The 18,416-nt window shown below is 37.3% G+C and overlaps 1 long non-coding RNA gene across 2 annotated transcripts; it reads right to left on the bottom strand.

Moving 5' to 3' along the window:
• Positions 1-6,720: 6,720 nt before the first annotated feature.
• Positions 6,721-15,235, bottom strand: LOC131737493 (uncharacterized). 2 transcript variants are annotated; one of them, XR_009329132.1, is made up of 8 exons: positions 15,136-15,235; positions 14,449-14,615; positions 10,742-10,896; positions 9,971-10,094; positions 9,780-9,845; positions 9,596-9,680; positions 7,799-9,011; positions 6,721-7,125 (listed from the first exon to the last, which is right to left on the bottom strand). It is a non-coding gene; the product is annotated as an uncharacterized LOC131737493 (long non-coding RNA). The 2 variants fall into 2 exon arrangements; XR_009329133.1 differs by having other exon boundaries at positions 7,910-9,011.
• Between the last annotated feature and the right edge of the window lie 3,181 nt (positions 15,236-18,416).

Raw genomic sequence — 18,416 nt, 5'->3', positions numbered from 1 at the left:
GGCATGTTCATCTGCCCATTCAATTAATTATTATTATTATTTGTTTATTTAGCAAATGCCTTTATCCAAGGCGACTTACAGAGACTAGAGTGTGTGAACTATGCATCAGCTGCAGAGTCACTTACAACTACGTCTCACCCGAAAGACGGAGCACAAGGAGGTTAAGTGACTTGCTCAGGGTCACACAATGAGTCAGTGGCTGAGGTGGGATTTGAACCGGGGACCCCCTGGTTACAAACCCTTTTCTTTAACCACTGGACCACACAGCCTCCTAAATCATTCAATTCATTCCATTGGTGGTTGCCTCCTTTCTAAAATAATGTTTCCATTTCAAGGCTTGTGTGAAAAGCCTAGACAGGTTTATTTTTTGCTTTTAAATAATAAAGTGTTCTCAACGCGAGTAGTGGTTAGGGCTCTGGACTCTTGACCAGAGGGTCGTGGGTTCAATCCCCAGTGGGGGACACTGCTGCTGTACCCTTGAGCAAGGTACTTTACCTAGATTGCTCCAGTAAAAACCCAACTGTATAAATGGGTAATTGTATGTAAAAAAATGTGATATCTTGTGATATGTGATATCTTGTATAACAATTGTAAGTCGCCCTGGATAAGGGCGTCTGCTAAGAAATAAATAATAATAATAATAATTACACATAAATTGTGCGAACATTTTGATAAGCAGTGTCTTGCCACAGCTAGTCAGTCACAGAAGAAGAAAAAGAGAGTCGGAAGTTTTTCTTGTTTCTCTTCCATTTTTTTATTCTTCATTTTATTTTTAAGGGTTGAAGCTAAAGGGGTCTCTAAGTATGTGTACTGGAAAGTGTTCCCGGCTTATTGGGTTGGTGTTGATCCCTGCAGCCTTTGCTTGTATTATATCAAACCTGCTTCTGCTGTTTCCAAATGCAAAGTCGCTCGACAGCAACCACATCACTCTGCAAGCATGGCTGATGGGAGGAATAGTTGGTGGCTGCTTATTCATAAGTATTGTTTCATTTTTAATTTCCAGATTTTCCGTACAGCTCTGGCCAAAAGTTTTATAGCACCTAGAATTTTAGGATTGAGACATTTTTTTTTAAAAACTATATGAACATAACATAACTTATTTAACATCATGCAATCAAAGACACTACAAAATGATATTGCAAAAAAAGTCATAATAGTAGTACAGTAGTATTTCATGTTAGATTTCGAAATGTCAGATTTTTAAATTTGGGTCGTTTTTCGTGAAGTATATGACAAAACTACAAAGCGGTGTGTAATCAAATATGTTAACGTAACATTATTCAGCAGGTTTCAAAATGTGTTCATTCTATAGGGTGATGCAAAACATTTGGCCACAGCTGTATATATAGGTTATGCTTCAGGGGACCCAAATATCTGTCCAGGCTAACACACAAAGAGATGTTTATTAAGGAAATTACTTTCAATCAAAAATCCAATTCTGGATTAAACATACGCTGAACTGTAAGAAAGGAAATGTATACGTTGAAGATTGAATTCATACACAGAGTGCTTTCATTTTAATATGCGTCAAGTTACCAGTTTGAACACACTTTTCAAAATCTGTCTGTTTGTCTTCCTTCTCTAAACTTGATTTAACAGTGATTCAATTTGCCGGAGAAAATGTTAATTTTCTTAACAAAACATATTGTTGTTCATTTGTAGTTTGGACTTATGGTTACAACTATGTACAGCTATGGCCCTCAGTTTTGCATCGCCTATTTAGGACTGAGACTATATGGACATCATTTAGATGTTCAATTTAACATGATATAATCAAAGAAACTACCGGAAACCATAATACTAGTACATCAATGACGTTAAATAAAATATCTAAATTATGTTCTTATAGTTTTATTTTTTTAAATACGTCTCAATCCTAAAATTCTAGCTGATGCTAAACTTGTGGCCAGAGCTGTAATTATTTCCCACTTAAAACGTTTCCAGCACCAGCACCCACATTCTTATTCCCACGTACTTTCACATTTCATTATTCTATTTCCACTCTCCTCACTGTAAGAAGTGGCTCCCATACATACTGGTTTTCTTGTCTGGATGTTTGCTTCTGTGAAGGTTCCCGACTCTTATAAGCTCTGAACGGATTGATCTGAATTTTTTTTTCTATATCTTCATAATGTTGGGGATTAGCAAAAACAGGCACTTGGCACATTTTAGGCAAGTCTAATTCTACAGGCATAATCATTTTTGTACTGCACATTGTATTCACTAGGATACACACTTCAAACTTTTTTTAAACACTTTTTTTAAAAGTTACAACAACTATATGTTCAGAAATATGCGTTTGTGTGTTTACTGGAATAACTATACCATTTTTAAAAAATCACATCCAAGTCACCTTTCTTATTCAGAAGTCGCCATCTAGTGGACATATAGTATACAATATTCTTTCAGTTCCTTCCAAAGGGGCTTGAATGACAGCACAAGATTAATCAGCTAATGCTCATTGAAACAATGTACCGATACTTTTATTCTGACCCCTAACATGGTATGCATTGAAAAACATAATACATAAATGTGCTGAAAAAAAGAAACTACAAAATGATATTGGAAAAGTCTACCGGAAGTCATAATAGTAGTACAGTAGATTTCCAAATGTCACATTTTTCAATGTGTCAGTTTTTTGTTAAGTATATGGAAAACTACAAAGCGGTATGCAATTCAATATGTTAACTTAACATTATTCAGCAGGTTTCATTCGACTTTGTAAAGCAAAATTAGTTAATTCTATAGGCGGATGCAAAACTTTTGGCCATAGCTGCAAGTTTTGGTGACTGGGGACTGGTATTAAGTCAGGGAATACTAAAATGCAAATATTACTAACAGTAGGATTTTTACTAGCATTAAGGCAGATGATTATGCTTCTGTCAGTAACTACAAAAAACGTTTTTTTTTTTTTTGTATAATTACCCATTTCCCCTTTACTAAACTTAAGGATGATAAAATACATAGATTTCTCTTTCTTCAGCCCTGATTTTAACTTAGCAGTCATTTGTACTGCTAAACCCAAAAAGGCTGTTGCCAGTAATATTTTTTGCTGCTTCTAGTCACTAACAATTGACTATTATAAAGAAAGGTACACATCTGTACTTAAAAAAGGTACAAATGCTTGTCTCTGTAGAGGTACCTTTCAAGGTACAATATATGTACTTTTTGGGAGGGTGCAAATTTATACCATCTAGTTTTGTACCTCATGTGGCAGTTCTGTACCTATTAATGGTACTAATGTCTTAGTATTTATAATAAACACCCACTGTGACCAACTTGTACCTCTTCCTAATGTACCATGACGGGTACAAACACTTGTATTTGTACCTTTTAAGGGAACTATAATAAAGGATCTAAAATGTACCCCATAAAAAAGATACAGATTTGTCACTTGGTAATGGTATTACTACAAGGACAAAACAATTGTATCATTATAGGTACTGGACAAGGCTCCAAATTTCACTATGTTCTTTAAGTACAGGCAGTCAACACTACCAATTAAACAGTCATAGCTGGCAAGTAAAAAAAGAACAAAGTTAAGAATAATGAAATTTGATGCATTCAAGTATATGTACAATGAATGGCAGCCAACTTTAATACCTCTGCAAAAACCATTCACTCAAGGACTATTCATAGTAAATATGGGGACAAACATATTGGAAATTAAAATAAAAAGCACACATTCTAGCTGTGTGTATTCAAACTCCATGGCTTTTAAAAATAGGTGGCATCAAGCAGCAGCTTTTCTACTTCACTTCTTATTAACTGTTATACTTTGATCATTGTAAAGACACAGAGGAAATGTATTATTATTTTATTATTTGTTTATTTAGCAGACGCCTTTATCCAAGGCGACTTACAGAGACTAGGGTGTGTGAACTATGCTATGAACTATTAGCTGCAGAGTCACTTACAATTATGTCTCACCCGAAAGACGGAGCACAAGTGACTTGCTCAGGGTCACACAATGAATCAGTGGCTGAGGTGGGATTTGAACCGGGGACCTCCTGATTACAAGCCTTTTTCTTTAACCACTAGACCACAGTGCCTCACTACCAATACATTTGTGTTAACCAAATTAATTGCCAAGTCCAGTTGCTAGACAAAGGCTCTGTGGTCCAGTGGTTAAAGAAATGATCTTATAATCAGGAGGTCCCCCGGTTCAAATCCCACCTCAGCCACTGTCTCACGGTGTGACCCTGAGCAAGTCACTAAACCTCCTTGTGCTCCATCTTTCGGGTGAGATGTAGTTGTAAGTGACGCTGCAGCTGATGCATAGCTCACGCACCCTAATCTCTGTAAGTCGCCTTGGATAAAGGCATCTGCTAAATAAACAAATAATAATAAATAAACAAATAATTGTTTCACAGTAGCCCCCACCTCAGAAGCACTTTCTTTATATTTACCCACCATCTCAAAAAGACCTGAGGGAGAAGAATTTGGCCACCGTCTTGTGTCTGACGAGCTGGTTCGCGTTGCCCGGCTCTCAGGTACCGGAGCTGCTCGTTAACAGCGACGGCACGTTCACGGCCTGGGGTCTGCTCGAGCTGAGCGGCGATGCTTGGCACGAGGGCGCGATGGTCACCTGCCAGGTGGAGCACGAGAGCATAAGCGCCGAGGAGACTCTCACGAGAACGATTGAGATGAAGAAAAAACGTGATTATTATTATTATTATTATTATTAGTTGTAGTAGGCACAATAGTATTTAAATAGGAGAAATGGAGAGAACCCAATTTCTTTATGTATCTGCGAATATTTTAGTGTTTCCTTTTTTATTGCAATATCATTTTGCTGTTAAATAAAATATCAAAATTATGTTTATATACCTTTTTTTTTACTCAACCCTCACATTGTAATGCACTTTTTTTCTGGGATTCATTTGGTATCTCGCTTGCAGCTTATTCCGAATGCTGCTGCAAGAACTCTAACTAAAACCAGAAAAGGCAAACATATTACTCCTGTCTTGGCCTCCTTACACTGGCTTCCTGGGCAGTTCCGAATTGATTTTAAGATTTGATTTTGAATTTATAAAGCCCTTAATGGATTAGCACCCAGTTATTTACAAGAGCTGTTGATCCCATACATTCCTAAGCAGAATCTTAGCTCTGAACCCAAACCCAAACCCAATGCCAAACCACGGGGAACTTCACAACCCACAGGGGAAAAGCTCCAGCCGTGCCAAGAATTTAAATTATACCCTCTTGCTTAAAAATGCTTTTTTATTTTGTGGGGGGAGAGGTGTGGGGAAATGCCATTGCCTGTCCAGCTTTGATATTTCCCAATTTGCATACAGCTCTGGCCAAAAGTTTACCATCACCATGTAGAATGAACTAATTTTGCTTCATAAAGTCACGTGAGTCCTGCTGAATAATGTTACGTTAACATATTGACTTGCATACCAAAAATTGAATAATGTGACATTTTGAAATCTAGCATGAAATACTACTGTACTGCTATTACGGCTTCTGGTAGACTTCTGCAATATCATTTTAGTAGTTTCTTTGATTACATGATGCTAAATAAAATATCTAAATGATGTTCATATAGCCGACGCAAAACTTTTTAGCAATAGCTGTACTGTACTAGATTTTACATTAGAAGGACCTTTACTGTTTTCAATATTTCAGATTTTTTTTTTTTTTAATTTCATTTCAAGTTCCAACAAATAGAAAAGTGTATATGGCAGTACATTGAATCTTGTATAGAACATCTTTTCTTATGTCTCTTTGGCTTAAACAACCTGGTACACAAGCCCCTCTGATAGAAATTATGAGATGCAATCAAAAAAAGTTGCATCACAACATCAAAATCAAGAGCTTCACTAAAACTAAGCTACTTAAGTTTCCTTAATTTAAAGTTTAAATGTTGAACATAATCCTGCATTAATAAAGTGTTAAATATGAATGGGTATTCATTTATTATTTGTTATATATATATATATATATATATATATATATATATATATATATATATATATATAGGGGCAAGAGAACATCAGGCATATACTGTGCCTCTAAGCAATCATTGCACCTAGAATTTGTATAGTACAAAAAATAACTGTTTACTGTTAAGAAATACTTTATATTTCAGTGTTTAAACTGTACGAGGCAGCCCATGGTAGTCTGTCAACACTGAAATACAACAGACACTAGAGGGCGCCCTTACTACATAATCCCTGTAGGCAAGCCCTTACAGCTATGGTCAAAACAAAGTTTTGCATCACCCTACAGAATTAACTAATGTTGCTTCATAAAGTCAAATAAAACCTGATGAATAATGTTACATTAACATATTGCATTACACACCGCTTTGTAGTTTTCAACTTAACAAAAAACTGAGAAAAAGTTGAAAAAAGTGACATTTCGAAATCTAACATGAAACACTGTACTATACTATTATGGCTTCAGGTTGACTTATTACATTATGTTAAATAAAATATTTAAATTATGTTAATAGTTATTTGTATTTTAAATTATGTCACAATCCTATAAATTCCAAGTGATGCTAAACTTTTTGGCCACGGCTGAACAGAACAAGCTGTGACTGTTTGCTTGCACTGTGTGATGCAGCGGGGAGATTGTTACAGGTGTCACTAGGTCAAGTTTGTAATACCGGGGTAGCAACACCGTGGAAATGCAGACAAGGAAGCCAGCCAGACAATTTTGAAAGGGATTAATTTAATTATTAAAACAAATCAGATTAAAAACACACTACAATGGCCAAGCACATATACAAAACATAACTAAATATTGGTCGCAATAACAATAGCTGGATCAGTAGCAGCAGTATTCACAATGATTATCACAATTCAAATATAGATTTAGCTACAGCAATAGCAACAATGGACAAATAGCTATATCCATAACAGCAGTAACTATCACAACTTAAATATAGGTTCGGCTACAGCAATAACCAGCTAACTATATCAATATCAGTAACGTTGGAAATGGTTACAGCAGCAAAGGTAATGTAATTGTCTAACAGCAGCAATCAATAAGAAAAGTTTATAACAATAAAAAAGTCCCAAAGCCGTCTTCTCTGTGTTCCACGGTAGCATTAGCTGAGACTCGAGTAGGCTACAACAGCTTTGGTTAGGGAGGCCCGCCACTGGAGACGTTTCTCTAAGAAAGTAAAACAAAAAAGAACTTCGGCTAAGCAATCCACATTGTTGAACGCACAAATTGAAACTCTCGTTTATATTTATTTATTATTACTACACAAGTAATCTACTACGTGTAAATTAACCCAGTTATTTTATAATTCAGTTAAATGCAGTACAATCTTCTAAATGTTTATTTACTTATTTATTTGTAAGCAATTCAATTCCTGACAGCTTTTCACAACTGTCACACACACAGATAAACCAATAACAGAAATGTTGAACTTGAAAGGAGATTATAATTATTTTTTATTTCCCATCTGAATGCACACTCATCAACTTTTGTCACTCTGCTGTGCATTTGCTCTCAGTAAACAAGGGGCACCATTTCCTCCAGGTACACAGTTTTTTGCAGTCACTGGAATATTTGGTGTCCCCTCTGTAAATCAAGCAGGAGCTTGCCAAAAAATACCAAACTCATACTGTTAGTGTCTCTCAGCTGCATACTCAACAACTTTTTGTGATCAAATGTTTATTGGAGGAGCAAACAGTACAACATAAAAAGGATTGAAACAAAAACTCCCCCCCCCCCTTTTTTTATTCCCCCCCTTCCATAAAAATCTAGAAACCTAAGCATCTATTTCCAACTATTTAGTAGGAGTTGAAAGAAGAATCATTGAAGTAACAGAATTAACAGTAATTTTACTGGCGGGGGCACGGCTCTTGCGCGGCTGGCCCAGTTGCGCCTGCAGTGGAAATGAAGCATCTGTGTGTCCTCACATTGTGCATGCTGCACAAAAGCTGACCTTAGTTGATGGCCGTGAAACACATGTGTGGAGGAACCACCTGCTGCAGCCATCGCACGCAATCTGAAAAATACAAAGGAAAGTAGAGGGTGCAGAAAAACTAATGCAGTGTAGAGAGTTTAATTAGGAAATCATAACGAAGTATGGAAACCATGGACATTTAATTTGCATAAACTTTTCTATTTCTGTATTTATTTATTTTTAATTTTGATTAGAAGATGTTTGGAGTTGCAGTTGAAAAAGTTTAAAAATACAACTAAAGTGTTCACTACTAAATTACCCATTCATCTTGTGACACTGCATCCCCCAGAGTGTCCTGCTCTCCACAAAACAGACACAGACTGCTCAGATCATCTGTGCAATAATCATATTTGGGTGCATATTTTAGAACGTGCACTAATAGGTACATCTCAGGTACTCTTACCTGTTCTCTATAATTTATCCTCTACCTCCCATCTTATAAATGAGTAAATCCATCATAAGTCCATTTGTTTTTCTTTAAACATTCGAGACTGTATCAACTATTCATTCCTGAAAACAGCAACTTTAGTGGCCCCCAGACATTGCAGTCTCACATGTAAGTTAGAAATAGTTAGAAACTCCACCACCAGACTGTTTCACTACTGTAGATGAAGTAGTTTGTTCATGTATGTATTTACCAGTCATTTTAAATGTTTAGCTGCACATTTTTTTTTATCATGAAACATAACTACTGTACCATGTACAATACAAGATTAACACGACAACACTGCTGCTCACCCAACAAAGTGCAATTAAGTGATCAATTTTAATGCAATAAACCTGGCTAGATTTAACAAGCTCACTGAACTATTACTGTATTGTCAATTGTGAGAATTTAAGCTAAACCCAACTTAAAGGCAGCTTCATGATCCAGGCCCAAAATTAATCTGTGCAGTAAAAAGAGCTTAGAATATTACAAGTGCATCATCAGTGCCTTCGGTATTAACTCGAATACTGTACTATTACCCTTTATACCTGATTCCTTAAGAAGGCCGATTGCCATTTCCTTTCAGATAACGGCAATGGACTCCCTTCGGGGGGAAAAGTTGCTCTGTCTGCCTTCAAGAACATCCTCTGCAAACTGAGAAAAGAGGGTTTTTTTTAATGTATTTTTTAAATCATAAACTGGTACAAGCTATGTGGATAGTTTGTTTTATATTACTTCAAGAAACCCTTTAATGCCACCCAGTGTGGCTGTATTTAAATAATCACTGAAAAACTGATATAGTAGCTGTACTGTATGCAGACCTTAAACAAAAACACCCCACGATGTGTCATCTGAACCCACATACAAACCCACCATTTCTACCCTAACATGCCATAACTACCACCCCTAACACACCCTGCAATAAGATCTAGAAGTTATTTTTTTTATTATTTTCTAGCATTTAAACTCTCCCCAGCCATACCAACCCTGTCCTTCCATACTTTCCCTGCAATACCACACCTTGTCATACTATACACCTATACAATTTTAGTAGTATTATGTTAATATTAAGTCTATGAAAATGCTCTTACATGCACACAATGTATACTTTTGTGATGCTCCAAATGTAACATTGACAAAACATACATTTGTATTATTCTGTTTGGGAACTCTATTATTATAGATTGCTAAAGAGTCTCAAAATAGCAATGTCATTAAGGGCAAAATGAAAGATTTACCTTGTTGTCTCAAGGCACTTCCTCACTTTCTTTGGACTCCCAGTGGATCCAAGAAAATAGTCTTCTTTTGGGATGGATACAGAACCTGAAAATAAATGAACTTGTTTAATATATCACACACACATGCACATACATACATATCATCCAAAAACACACACCATCTCTGCCACTCATGCTTACTCACAGCAAGTGTCCAGTGGTGATGTTCATTTATAATGCCCAAAATCAAACTGTACTTGCTGGGATCAAGCTAAAATGGATGGAGATAAATTAATAACAGCACATAAGGTATCCAATATAAACTTATTTTGTAAAACATATCCGTTGATTGATTATCACTCAAGGTGCTGTATTTTGAAGTGAGGCTTGACGTACCTCTCAGTGTTTGATATGAGCCCCGCCATATTTTGCTCATGGTGAATGATTCAATGAGGAAGGCTTTTTCGTCCCCTTCAAGATTAAATCTCCTCACCAGTGCTGTTATATATGCATTTATTACCTTACAGGATAAACATGTACATATACATGATGGTGCATTTTTGTCTCTTTAAAATATGTCTTACATGCCTGCATTAATCTCTGAACGCAGAGGAAACCAAAAATATTCAAACCTAAATACCAAATAAAATATTTATAATGCTGACTAGACAGCAGGCAGTTCGTTTTTAAACTTATTTTATTCATAGCCTTTTATGTCTCAACACACTAGCTGCCAGGTAAAATCAATAAAAGAAAGCAAGTTAATACAATACATTTTACTTACTTGAATGCATAAAGTACATATGAAACCATTAATTCTGTTTGTTTCAGACAGAATCAAAATGCAGCATACATCACTCTCAAGCTCACTATCAGGGGCAAAGCGCCCTACGTCCAAATAAAATAATTTATATGGGCCAATTTTTGACAGCAACATATGGCTTCCTTTCCCAGACCAAGCTGCTTCAAAATCTGCAAAAAGTTTGCATATTTTGAGACACATTAAAAAAGTACACTTACATCGTACTACAATTTTGTATTTGTTCTATTACAGTTAGTTTGTTCGAATATTATATGTGAATGGTTTATGTTGTCAAAAAAGTTACCCATGGAGAGTAATTTAATATGCACAGTTGTATGGCAAGAAAAAAACTTTACTCAACTCACATTTCTCAAGAATAACTGGACTGTCCACAGCTGGGGCCGGAGATCCTCGTCTGACCACAGCTGGGGCCGGAGATCCTCGTCTGACCACAGCTGGGGCCGGAGATCCTCGACTGACCACAGCTGGGGCCGGAGATCCAGGTCTTCCAAGAGCAACCCTAGAAAAGTACTTTGTGTGGTAAACGAGGAACCTCTTCTGTATAGGGCACCAAGTGATCCAAGCTGATACTTGGAAAGACCTTTCCTTTCTCATCAGTCAAATCTGCACTTTTGCCCTGTACAGCCGTAATAGTGAAAGGGCCCAGAAGGTCCCGATCCATTTTTCCCCCCTTTCCTCTGCTGGCTCCTGTGGTTCTTCCTTAGTACCTTTTCATCTAGTGTGAATGTGTGTCTCGCTGCCACTGCTGCTTCTTTTTGGGCCTTTGTTTCATTTACTGCAGTTTGTGCATTTGCCCTCACAGTCTCATAAATTTTGTCCTTTAATTTTATACCTGGAAACACAACCTCTTCCCCAAGCACATCCTCAACGGTTCTGTTCACCTATTGAAAAAGGTATACTTTAAGTGTAACTAGATTCTACAGAGGTGAAAGTTTGTATTGATTAAGATTATATGGCTTTATTTTTTTCTTCTCAGGAAATTTTATTCTTTGTCATTGTTACATTTTTATCTGTAGCACCATGTGGTATAATAGTGTTTAACTACAATGGACATTTCTGGATAAATGTGACCTCTTATGAAGCGTTATTTTTAAATGTTGCTTACACATATTGCACTGTTCAAAAGAACTGTTGCGTAAAAGTGAATTGAAATAGCTTTTAATACATGGATTCAAAATCCCATTTATATAGACATTTAAGGCACTACTTCATTTGACCTTAATAGGTGAGAGACCAGAGTTATATAAGGTGTTGTGAGCTGTTACTGCATTGTTCTCCATGAAACTGAAACATTGTAGCCAGAGGGGTAGTAACATTTGAAATGTTACAAAGTTTGTTACATTAAATACAATGTTACTAATAGTCTGGGGGGGGACCAAATAGATTTATTTATTTTTTTCACCTCTTCTTGAAAGCACTTTTGATGGATTAGAAATTGAACAAGTATATAAATGTACGGAATACCTATATTGATATACATTTCTGTGGCGGAATGTCCCTCCCCTATATGTATTATTTGTGTTATTATTGTTTGCATCGCGGATGAAAGCCGTCATTATTTGATTAAAACCTTGTGAGGATGTGTGACTGATCAGCCAGTAATTTATTTTACTAGCTGACAGTCACGCATCCTTTTTAAACTTGTGCAGACTATGGCCGAGGGGTAATAGGATAATTAATTAATTGCTAGTTAACCCCTCGGCCAGAATATAAAAGCCTGCAGCTGTCTGCGCTCAGGGTGAGGGTGTTCGAGAGTGGAGAACAAGTGAGGAGTTAGGAGGTAAAGAAATTAACACAAACTGCTAAGCGTGCTGGTTTTTACACCAGCGCGATACTTTTGTTTATTTCTGTTTGTTCGGCCGACGCGCCTTTTTGTTTTGTTTTGTTTGAACTGTTGGTTTTATTATTTAATAAAACCCTGAGCGCAGTTGCGCTCCAGTTTTGCACCTCCATTCCTTATTTTGGTTTTGTGTTCCTGGTCCGTGATGTCACCACACCTGCGCACGGCCATACTGTCACAATTTTTTTATGTTTATGTGGCTACACTATGTAACACAATTTTAGTTCCTGGGTAGTAAGTGTTATTTCCTAATTACTTATGCCTCAAAAGTATAGAAAATGGCTATTATTCCCCACAAACTTTGCTTTTGTGACCAGGACAGTGATATTTTGAAATTCACCCATTTCCAATGAGAAAACGGGCGAATGTGTGTCTTTTTGTTCACATAAAGTCAGAAATTAACATGCATTTATACTAAAGTAATACAAAAATGACTACAAAAGATTTAGAAGCGAGTAGTTTTTTGAGATTTACGATTATACTGTAAATCACTTTCACGAATCAGCCCCCAAATGTAGTCTCCCATCATGTTCTCGTTATACTGTCCTTGGTAGCGGCGTTCAAAGTCCAGTATATCCTGGTGGAAGCGCTCGCCTTGCTCCTCCGAGTACGCTCCCATGTTCTCCTTGAATTTATCAAGATGAGCATCAAGGATATGGACTTTGAGGGACATCCTACAGCCCATTGTGCCGTAGTTCTTCACCAGAGTCTCAACCAGCTCCACATAGTTTTCGGCCTTGTGATTGCCCAGGAAGCCCCGAACCACTGTGACAAAGCTGTTCCAAGCCGCTTTCTCCTTACTAGTGAGCTTCTTGGGGAATTCATTGCACTCCAGGATCTTTCTGTGGTCCGACGAAGACACCGGCTTTGACCTTTGTCTCAGACAGCTTAGGGAAGAAGTCTTGAAAAGTACTTGATGGCTGCCGACTCCTTATCTAGAGCTCTGACAAATTGTTTCATAAGGCCCAATTTGATGTGCAGTGGTGGCATCAGCACCTTCCGGGGGTCCACCAGTGGCTCCCACTTGACGTTGTTCCTCCCCACAGAAAACTCCGTCTGCTTGGAAGGGTCCACCATGCAGAAGTAGCAGTTGTTTGAGTGGTCAGTGGGTTCCCGCCAAATTCTTGGGATAGCGAACTTCATGGCTCTTTTCCCCTCTGTACCATCCTACAAAAATACATTTATTTCACCCATGACTAATGTGTAAGAGATTCTCGTAACATTTTTCATATATGATATATTTTTTCAATAACATTGAAAATTGTAAAACATTTTAAAATTAAAAATTTACAATTTTAAAAATTAACAAATTTTATAACAAAATTCCGAGCAACAATTGTCCATCTTACCTTCCAGAGTTTTTTTGCAGTGCTCGCAGGTGAAATGAGGTGCCCAGGGTTTGTCTCGATCCCCGACAGGCATGCCGAAATATGCCTTGTAGGTCTCACACATCTTAGCAGATGCTTCCACAGAGTACTTTTTCGCTCTTCTTGATAAATTGGCCGCAGACATAGCAAAATGCGTCTGCCGGATGCTTGCAGCCTCTTGATGCCATCTCAGAAAAATGCAGATATGTATCCACTTAGGCAGCTGGAACTAAACTGAACTGGTGGGCTTAAGGCCCCTGTATTTATACTACTATTTATATTACTGGAAAGTTCGAGAAAGTTCTGAAAGTTACTCCAAGTTTACTCAGCACTGAATCTCTCTGGAATGTTCTGGAAAATAGGTAAATTTCAAAATATCACTGTCCTGGTCACAAAAGCAAAGTTTGTGGGGAATAGCCATTTTCTATACTTTTGAGGCATAAGCAATTAGGAAATAACACTTACTACCCAGGAACCAAAAAAAAAAAAAAATTGTTACACGGGTGCTATCATTAATAAATTATTTAAACTTGCTGATGACAATGCTACAGAGAACAACAAATACTGTTACTAATGTCATACAATTGTGTTTGTATTTTTAAATTGATTTAATTGAAACCTTATGTTAAATACTAGTAAAATATATAGTACTAGTATGCTGAATTGCATGTTGATGGGTGCAAAACTGCAGGATGAGATGTGTTTACAAAGAGGTTGGAAACAACCATAATAATAAAGAAACTGAGAGTAAACAATGTCTGTTACAAAGCAGACTGAATGAATACCAAATATTATAACTGTGATCAAGTAAAGAATCAACTAACATTTACAAATGTAAACCTACCTCATAAGATTCTGGAACTTCAGAGGGGTAGCGGGCCTCTCGTCCAAACATGATAAAATATGGTAAATGACGTGTGGTCAACTTTTTTTTTGTCCTAAACCCAAAAATAACCGCGTCCAGATGTGTCCCAGGTCTCTGGCTTCTGCTGGCAAAGTTTGCTTAGAGCTCTGAAAATAAACAGTGTAGAATATTTTTTTCTTCAATTCTTATTTATATTTTACATAAAACTGACAACTCTAAACACATTGCATCATATTATAACTTTAGGACAGGGCAAAATATATTTTTCCAAATCTCCAAATACTTGGGCAACTGATGGCAAATGAAAACAATGCTTATTCTCATGGATAGCTAATCACAAATTGGTAGTGGAAGTTGTGGGATTATTGATGTTGTGTGTATTCAATATCATAAGGAGGCTGTGTGGTCCAGTGGTTAAAGAAAAGGGCATGTAACCAGGAGGTCCCCAGTTCAAATCCCACCTCAGCCACTGACTCATTGTGTGACCCTGAGCAAGTCACTTAACCTCCTTGTGCTCTGTCTTTCGGGTGAGATGTAATTGTAAGTGACTCTGCAGCCGATGCACAGTTCACACACCCTAGTCTCTGGAAGTCGCCTTGGATAAAGGCGTCTGCTAAATAAACAAATAATAATAATGCTTCAAAATTACAGTTAAATCACTCTTACCTCTGTATGGTGCCATTCATTCTTTCCACCAAACCATTCGTTTGAGGGTGGTAAGGTGAGCAGAGGCTTCGTTTTCTATTCAGGAGTTCAAACTCCTTTGTTGACCTTGATAAGAAAGCGAGTGGGGGGGGGGGGGGGCTTGTTAAAACACAGTACAAACTTAATATAAAAACTGACAGTTTAGCTTAAAATAACATTTTTAAATGTCTAATATTTGTTTAAATATCTTTCATTGGTAAGAAATGTATACCTGTAAAACTTATATAAATTTAAACAGAATAAAATAAGCGATGACGGCTAAAGTTATTTATGGAAGTTGAAATAACGCATACAATTACAGAGATCATGTAAAGTAAACGTTTAGAAGTAGTGAAGACCAGATATACACCTGATTAATGCATTCTCTCCCTTGGGCTGTTAAAATCCTTTTAGGAGCTCCAAAAGTGTAAAAGGACTTTACTATGTGTAAGGGGGGGGTTCTCTTTCGCAGTTAATTTTACTGGATAGGGATTCCTTTATACCTGTGTGTGTGTGTGTGTGTATATATATATATATATATATATATATATATATATATATATATATATATATATATATATATATAGTTGCAAACAATAACTGCATACCATGGGCAAGAAAAACGGTTTCCTGTTCTGGCAATTGAATAACAAATGCGTTCTGTAACAATATGTTTTAGGATGAGATGTCAACAAGTAAGAAAATTGCTATTTTTTATTAACTGCCCCAAATTTCTGAAAAACTTCTGAATGGCAAAATAGCACCACCTTGTGGACCGCAGTGGAACTTGTGTTTTTCTTCGTTTAAACGTTCATATATTACCAAATGCAACGATGGGGCTGATTCAGCAAACAGGAGGAGAACACTTCTCAGAGCGCGAGAGAGAGAGCCTGCAGTAATGTGGTGAGAAAGATACTCAGGATTAGAGGCCATGTGGTAAAAAAACAACGTACTGACTGACCCAACGTAATGACGGATATAATTAACCCCGCCCCTAGAGGAGTCCTTGCGCAGCTGTCTGTCGGTGCCTAAACCATCCGGGCCACTTTGGTTAACCCTTCGTCTTCCAGGATGTGCTGTGGATGACAAATGAGGGGAGAGGGGAGAGAGGAGAGTTAGGAGGCTGGACTACACAGCATGGGCAGCTCTATTCATTGAGTAGATAATGCTGACCATGCAGCTCCTCCCCAAAGCTAATCTACAATGCTTTGGTTCCAGGCAAACACCACTGCTTACTCACCCAACCATTTTTGTTGGTAGTGTTTGAGGACTGTACATTGACTTCTATAGTGTAGATTTCCTATTGTAAGATCCAGAGGGGATCAATGCACAAACCCAGGGAGAGGCAGGGGGAGCAAAAGTGTTGGGGATTGTAGGTCAATTGGGATTACCCTGCTGTAATCCCCACCCCTCCTTCCTCAGGTTTTAATGCACCTTCACATCTGACATTGCCCTGTATCAGTCTGGCTCCGTTCCCTCCCAGTGAGATTCAAAGCATGCAGTAATAAGATCATGGGTACACCCCTACCTGCTCTCCACTGCTTCAGGGATCACTAAAGAAACCTTAAAAGACAGACAGAAACAGCAGCAGACATGCAAGAGCTGGTGCAGAACGAGTCAGTGTGGAAGAGGGGTGTAGCGATATGCTCACATCATGATATGTATCACGATACGCAGGTCCTGATAGGATATGTATCGCGATACGCAAGTCTTGATAGGATATGTATTGCAATACGCAGGTCTTGATGCACTGCTTGTGTGAAGCACATAATAAAATCAAATTATTACTGTTCTTAGGAATTTAGCAGACTCTTATCCAATTTAGAGACTAGGGGGTGAGCTATGCATTAGCAGCTGCAGCAGAGTCACTTACAATAGTCACTTACATTTATTGAGGTAGGAAGTATGATAAACAGCTATAAAAACTTTATAAAACAGCAGCAAAAGACAAGACAGACTTTGGTGATTTTTTTTTATTAATTTATCTTTACAGAACATATAACTATATATTTATAGAAACTTACATTCAACTTTAAACACACGTGTATTGTAATATAAATATTACAAATAGAAACGATCCATTCTGATCTTCCCTCCCTTAGAAGACTAAAAATTTAATAAAATAATAAACGAACTTAGACACTGCAGACTACAGGATCAGACAGTGCTGAATTGGCTGGCTCTCTGGATATATTTTGAAGTGGAATGGGAAAATGATCCAGACATGTGCTTTGCATCTTTTGAACGGGGCCCAAGAGAACAAACAAATACACACTTGTGGGGGAAAAAAGTTCTTTGAAAAACTGCAGATCAACCAGCAAGAAGACTTTAAATCTGGGATTCAAGCTGGCGTTTTGGTGCCGATGTCCTTATAGCGGTAGGTTAGTCAGTTTTAAAAACAGATCTTTTTTTTTTGGATTATTCAAGTAATCAAGCTCTTCAGCTATGTCTAGCTGTCGGTGAAACACACAGCTGGATACCGAAGAGTGAGTGAGCAAGTCAAAACCGCTGACAGCTGGAGTTCGTTGATCAGAGAAGATTAGTTCACAGATTGTCACACAAAGCTTGACAAAGAATAAAACTAAACAATTACAGAAGAAAACAACTCAATTAGGGACAGAGTGACAAGGAAGAGAATAGTGTAAACAAATCCAGGAAAACAGATAAATGAAGATACACAGCAGAGTTTAAGAATATAACCACAACAACTTAATTACTGACATGGAGGATGATTAATATACAGAATGAATAAACAATGCAACATAATATAAAAACAAAATAGTAATGGAGTCCCAAAAAGTAACAAAAGAAAAAAAACAACAACGATGACAGTCAACGGAAAGAGCTCACCAAACCGGTATGGAAGTCCAGTTAATTACTTGGGAGGAATATGAACGATGATGTAGAGGTCTTCAGGAGATGAAAAACATTGAGAGCGATGAAATGGATGTTTGATGAAAACTGAGGTTGCAAACAGTCCAGAACAGATGCACAAAAACATACAACCACACTCCAGCAAAAAAACACAAAAAGAAACTACCACCTAATTAAGCAAAAAACGGTAACTAGACAATAAACTAAAGCAGCAGACAAAAAGAAAACAAAGGCTAAAGAATAATATCTAGCTAACAGTATAAAGATTAGGTTTCTCAAAAGGTAGACAGACTCTCACCAAGGTGCTAGCTACAGGAAAAAAAACACCCTCCCAACCCCCCACAATTAGAGAAATGAGACAGGTGAAGATTGACCGAGAGGATTGGTGG

The sequence above is a fragment of the Acipenser ruthenus genome, chromosome 7, assembly GCF_902713425.1.
Source record: "Acipenser ruthenus chromosome 7, fAciRut3.2 maternal haplotype, whole genome shotgun sequence".
Taxonomy (NCBI): domain Eukaryota; kingdom Metazoa; phylum Chordata; class Actinopteri; order Acipenseriformes; family Acipenseridae; genus Acipenser; species Acipenser ruthenus.
The sequence above is the reverse complement of the archived record's forward strand: the minus strand, read 5'-3'. Positions and strand labels throughout refer to the sequence as shown.